Below are 7,500 nucleotides of genomic sequence, written 5' to 3' on the forward strand. Positions count from 1 at the left end.
AGTTTATTTCTATTTCTAAGTGGTGTGACGCACATCTGGTAAATGGTCATTTTATAGTCAAATTAATTTTATCTAATACACGATATAATTCACCAGCAATGCCATTGCATACCTTTACCAGAAGTATGAAATCAATCGAAATATTGGAAATATTCTTGCTGTCAATTTTTTTTTTTTTTTTTTTTTTTTTTTTTTTTTTGGGTTTAAGTTCTGTAAGAGTGAGGCATCCACTTGTACTGCGCTTTCTCTCTATCGTATGTTTCAAGTTTTGTAAATTTTTTATTCTTAGAAAAAACAAAGTATATTTTTGTTTATGTACATTGTTAAAAAAAAAGTAATTTTAATCAGAAATTTTCCGAAAAAAAAATATGTTCTCTGTCATATTTCAGTAAAATACAGGCGACCCGTAATTTTTTATCCTTTGATATTATCTTTTACGGGTTGGTGACCGCAATATCACTTCTTTACGTCAATATATCCGTTTTTAAAACGGTAAATACCTGGCAACTTTTATTCCAGGATTTCTACAGTATTTTACGGTAAATATTTCAGTAAAATACAGGCGACCCGTAATTTTTATCCTACTTTGTTATTATCTTTTACGGGTTGGTGACCGCAATATCACTTCTTTACGTCAATATATCCGTTTTTAAAACGGTAAATACCTGGCAACTTTTATTCCAGGGTTTTTACTGTTTTTTACGGCAAAATTTTAACAGTGCATTGAGTTATCAAATACAAAACCAAACTTGCGAGAGACCAAATAATTTTTATTATTTGAAACACAAATATCTATAAGAAGATTAATGAGTTCTAGTGCAAAATTGTTTCTAATATTATTAGTTGTAGTCAAAGGAATAATTATTTATCACCATATAGGTCTCTAGTATATAGATACGAAATTGCGAAATTTTGCTCAAAAAGAATATATATATATATATATTATATATATATATATATATATATATATATATATATACAGTATATATATATATATATATAATATATATATTACATACTGTATATATATATATATATTTATATATTTAATTATATATATTTATATATATATATATATATATTATATATATATATATATATACAGTATATATTATAGCCTTGTCAAGTTTCTTCTCCAAATCGTTTCTGGACTTCAAAATTGGTCTGAAAGGGGAGCTGAAATTTGGGGTCCTGCTAATAGAGCAAGTAAATTAACAGAAAATGAAGGACACCTCCATCGTAGAAATTTCAAATTGTATTTATAAACTGTTGGAAAATTTCACTGTTAACGCTCAAATTGATAGATTTCATTGAAACACAACCATATCTCCCCAGTGAGCTCGGGGTGCTGTAACCGAATGGTTCAGAGCTCAGGCTACACATCGTTGGGATCCCGTTCTGTTCCTGTCATCACCAGCAGATCCACCCAGGTGTAAATAGATATCATTAATTGCTGAAGTCAAGAATAAGGGTGTAGGCTGGCAACTGCATTCCTAAGGACTTGCTGTGGTACAGAAGATTCACTTTTTCTTCTAGTGCCATACCGTCCAAGGGCAAAAAGGCACGTGATGACCATGTAAGACACCTTTATATATACATATATATGATATATTGGATGTAATATACCCAGGAGGGTGAGAACTGGTTAGAAATTATTTAGCAGCTTGAGTGGATATGAATGCGTTGAGGTGGGTTTGGCCATGTAGAGAGAATGGAAAATGGCTGTCTGTTGAAGAAGGTGATGAAATTCAAGAGTTGATTGGAGAAGTACAAGAGGAAGGTTAAGGTTTAGGTGGATGGATGGTGTGAAGAAAGCTCTGTGTGATAATAGAAGGTAAGAGAGAGTGTGCTAGAAATAGGAATGAACTGTAGATAACGGGGGAGGGTGGGCTGTGGCAGTACCAACCAAACTCGGGTGAATCCCTCGTCAGGCTGGGAGGAGCGGAGAGATGAAAAGTCCTTATTTTTATGTCGGCTACCCCCCAGAATTAGGTGAAGGGCCTTAGTAAATCGATAACGCAGTGTGTATGATGGGAGTATTATGCAGTATGGTAGATCATATAAAGTTGAATGACATGTATATGATAGGAAAAACTTGACATAACTTTCATTTATTCCTTTCTAGTTTTAATATATCTACAATTCTTAGATGTGTTTTACAGAACTCTGGTGTAGCTCAAGTCACCCGTGAGTTTGAAAAATGTGTTTTATCTCTGTCAATCTCATCGTTTCCTCTGTTTACTTATATTATTCTCTTAATCGACGTAGCCAAGCCAGGATTATCATGCTTTTCGTCTGTGTGTCCTAAGCTTAAGGATTAGAAAATTTTCTTATTTTATAACATGCCAAGAAGATGCCAAGACGTTTGAAAAAAAAAAAAAAAAAAAAAAATTCTCTTCATGAGCACACTTTTTTTTTTTTTTTAAATAAGCGAACCTAATTACATTTAATTTTGATGACGTATGTACCTGACTATATTAGCACTTGCAAATTATTAGATTTATTTTAATGACGTGTTTATCTGCCTATATTAACACTCGAAGGAAATTCTTATTTTGATTTTAATATCTTATTTACCTGACTATATTAACACTAGAAGGAAATTCTTATTTCAATTTTAAAGACTTATTCACCTGATTAAAGTAACTCTCGAATAAAATTTTTATTTCAATTTCAAAGACTTATACACCTGACTATATTAACACTAGAAGGAAATTCTTAATTTAATTTTAAAGGCTTATTCACCTGACTATATTAACACTCAAAGAAAAATATTTTTTCAATTTTAAAGATTTATTCACCTGACTATATTAACACTCAAAGAAAAATCTTATTTCAATTTTAAAGATTTATTCACCTAACTAGATTAACACTCGAAGAAAATTCTTATTTCAACTTTAAAGACTTATTCACCTGACTATATTAACACTCAAAGAAAATTCTTATTTCAATTTTAAAGATTTATTCACCTGACTATATTAACACTAGAAGGAAATTCTTACCTTAATTTTAAAGGTTTATTCACCTGACTAAATTAACACTAGAAGAAAATTCTTATTTCAATTTTAAAGATTTATTCACCTGACTATATTAACACTAGAAGAAAATTCTTATTTCAATTTTAAAGATTTATTCACCTGACTATATTAACACTAGAAGGAAATTCTTACCTTAATTTTAAAGGTTTATTCACCTGACTAAATTAACACTAGAAGAAAATTCTTACCTTAATTTTAAAGGTTTATTCACCTGACTATATTAACACTAGAAGGAAATTCTTACCTTAATTTTAAAGGTTTATTCACCTGACTATATTAACACTAGAAGGAAATTCTTACCTTAATTTTAAAGGTTTATTCACCTGACTATATTAACACTAGAAGGAAATTCTTATTTCAATTTTAAAGATTTATTCACTTGACTATATTAACACTAGAAGGAAATTCTTACCTTAATTTTAAAGGTTTATTCACCTGACTATATTAACACTAGAAGAAAATTCTTACCTTAATTTTAAAGGTTTATTCACCTGACTAAATTAACACTAGAAGAAAATTCTTACCTTAATTTTAAAGGTTTATTCACCTGACTATATTAACACTAGAAGGAAATTCTTACCTTAATTTTAAAGATTTATTCACCTGACTATATTAACACTAGAAGGAAATTCTTACCTTAATTTTAAAGGTTTATTCACCTGACTATATTAACACTAGAAGAAAATTCTTACCTTAATTTTAAAGGTTTATTCACCTGACTAAATTAACACTAGAAGAAAATTCTTACCTTAATTTTAAAGGTTTATTCACCTGACTATATTAACACTAGAAGGAAATTCTTATTTCAATTTTAAAGATTTATTCACTTGACTATATTAACACTAGAAGGAAATTCTTACCTTAATTTTAAAGATTTATTCACCTGACTATATTAACACTAGAAGGAAATTCTTACCTTAATTTTAAAGGTTTATTCACCTGACTATATTAACACTAGAAGAAAATTCTTACCTTAATTTTAAAGATTTATTCACTTGACTATATTAACACTAGAAGGAAATTCTTACCTTAATTTTAAAGATTTATTCACCTGACTATATTAACACTAGAAGGAAATTCTTACCTTAATTTTAAAGGTTTATTCACCTGACTATATTAACACTAGAAGGAAATTCTTACCTTAATTTTAAAGATTTATTCACTTGACTATATTAACACTAGAAGGAAATTCTTACCTTAATTTTAAAGATTTATTCACCTGACTATATTAACACTAGAAGGAAATTCTTACCTTAATTTTAAAGGTTTATTCACCTGACTATATTAACACTAGAAGAAAATTCTTATTTCAATTTTAAAGATTTATTCACTTGACTATATTAACACTCAAAGAAAATTCTTATTTCAATTTTAAAGATTTATTCACCTGACTATATTAACACTAGAAGGAAATTCTTACCTTAATTTTAAAGGTTTATTCACCTGACTAAATTAACACTAGAAGAAAATTCTTACCTTAATTTTAAAGGTTTATTCACCTGACTATATTAACACTAGAAGGAAATTCTTACCTTAATTTTAAAGGTTTATTCACCTGACTATATTAACACTAGAAGGAAATTCTTACCTTAATTTTAAAGGTTTATTCACCTGACTATATTAACACTAGAAGGAAATTCTTACCTTAATTTTAAAGGTTTATTCACCTGACTATATTAACACTAGAAGGAAATTCTTACCTTAATTTTAAAGGTTTATTCACCTGACTAAATTAACACTAGAAGGAAATTCTTACCTTAATTTTAAAGATTTATTCACCTGACTATATTAACACTAGAAGGAAATTCTTACCTTAATTTTAAAGATTTATTCACCTGACTATATTAACACTAGAAGGAAATTCTTACCTTAATTTTAAAGGTTTATTCACCTGACTATATTAACACTAGAAGGAAATTCTTATTTCAATTTTAAAGATTTATTCACTTGACTATATTAACACTAGAAGGAAATTCTTACCTTAATTTTAAAGATTTATTCACCTGACTATATTAACACTAGAAGGAAATTCTTACCTTAATTTTAAAGGTTTATTCACCTGACTATATTAACACTAGAAGGAAATTCTTACCTTAATTTTAAAGATTTATTCACTTGACTATATTAACACTAGAAGGAAATTCTTACCTTAATTTTAAAGATTTATTCACTTGACTATATTAACACTAGAAGGAAATTCTTACCTTAATTTTAAAGGTTTATTCACCTGACTATATTAACACTAGAAGGAAATTCTTATTTCAATTTTAAAGATTTATTCACTTGACTATATTAACACTAGAAGGAAATTCTTACCTTAATTTTAAAGGTTTATTCACCTGACTATATTAACACTAGAAGAAAATTCTTACCTTAATTTTAAAGATTTATTCACCTGACTATATTAACACTAGAAGGAAATTCTTACCTTAATTTTAAAGGTTTATTCACCTGACTATATTAACACTAGAAGGAAATTCTTACCTTAATTTTAAAGGTTTATTCACCTGACTATATTAACACTAGAAGAAAATTCTTATTTCAATTTTAAAGATTTATTCACTTGACTATATTAACACTCAAAGAAAATTCTTATTTCAATTTTAAAGATTTATTCACTTGACTATATTAACACTCAAAGAAAATTCTTATTTCAATTTTAAAGATTTATTCACCTGACTATATTAACACTAGAAGGAAATTCTTACCTTAATTTTAAAGGTTTATTCACCTGACTAAATTAACACTCAAAGGAAATTCTTATTTCAATTTTAAAGGTTTATTCACCTGACTAAATTAACACTAGAAGAAAATTCTTATTTCAATTTTAAAGATTTATTCACTTGACTATATTAACACTCAAAGGAAATTCTTATTTCAATTTTAAAGACTTATTCACCTGTTTATATTAACACTATAAGAAAATTCTTATTTCAATTTTAAAGATTTATTCACCTGACTAAATTAACACTAGAAGAAAATTCTTATTTCAATTTTAAAGACTTATTCATCCGACTATATTAACACTCGAAGAAAATTCTTTCCCCATCTTGCACATGACAAGTGCATCGAAAATGTTATCTCGCTTTCGTAAGGAAACCCTTTCCGTTCCTCCATTCAAATCCTTGCATTTCCTGCGATGATGCTAATGTATGCACGCGCTCGGCGCTCGTTAAAGATGTTACGACTCCCGCAGATTGTGTTCCTAATCAAGCAATTACTCTTTTACTTGCTGCCGCTGAAGTAACCCAGGCTGAACGCCTATCTCTGGGTATCATTAGCGCAAACGACTTTTCTCGTTACGGGTGGCAATCGCTGTGTTTATTAGGCGAGGCACAGAAGGGGAATTTTGCTAGTCGAGGTTTTAAGACCCTCCAAGTCCACACTTCATTTTGTGCCGCAACTTACGTTTTATTTGTTTTTTGGTTTTCTTTATAATTGGCTTTAAAAACACATTAGATCATGAGGAGGGGTAGATGGAGATATTTTGGGCATGCTCTTCGCACTCCCCCAAGAGAAATTTAATTCACCAAACGTTCAGCTGGGCTCCACAAGGCACTAGAAGAGTTAGAAGACCCAGGGCTACATGGCTTAGGACTATAAAGCGCGAAGTAGGAGATGATGAATGGAGTATTGAATTAAAAGCTCAAGATAGAGACGACTGGCGAAATCTAACCGAGGCCCTTTGCGTCAATAGGCGTAGGAGGAGATGATGATATTTGGGTAGAAATCCCTGCGTCCCTGCCAGGCCACTTGCCAGACTGGGATTCGAGTCCCGCTCAAGCCCAATAGTTTTTTGTTGTGTCTGCAACCTTACCATCCTTGTGAGATAAGGATGGGGGATTTGGGGGAGTCTATAGGTCTACCTGCCGAGTTATCAGCAGCCATTGCTTGGCCCTCCCTGGTCTTAGCTTGGATGGAGAGAGGGCGCTTAGGCGCTGACCGTACGAGTATGTATATATGGTCAGTCTCTAGGGCATTGATCTGCTAACCAGGGCAATGTCACTGTTCATTGCCTCTGCCTATTAACGATTTTTTTTTTTTTTTTTTTTTTTTTTTTTTTTAAATGTCATTTTTTCAAGACTTTAAATGAATTCGTATGGCAAGTATTTTCACGATGGAGAAATAATGGTTTTATTCAATCATAAAGAACCAACATAAAATATAATGTAATCTATCATTTTTTAAATTAAAAAGGACACTGTAATTATAGTCCTAATCAAAATGTTTCATAAGGTACGTTTATTGTCTTTTTTAAGCTTAGAATATAAGAGAGGCATTATCAATGCAATCAAGCTTATATTAAAGGAGGAAAAAAAAAATATTTTATGAAGCAAAGGATAAAATATTCTTGAGAATATAGGCTGGGAACATTTGAAGCCTAAATCTGAGTTATTCTTCCGGGTTTAAGTTAGGTTTTTATGAAGTTTATGAAGTTTTTTATCTCTGTAAATGTAAGAAT

The sequence above is a fragment of the Palaemon carinicauda genome, chromosome 14 (assembly GCF_036898095.1).
Source record: "Palaemon carinicauda isolate YSFRI2023 chromosome 14, ASM3689809v2, whole genome shotgun sequence".
NCBI classification, from domain to species: Eukaryota; Metazoa; Arthropoda; class Malacostraca; order Decapoda; family Palaemonidae; genus Palaemon; species Palaemon carinicauda.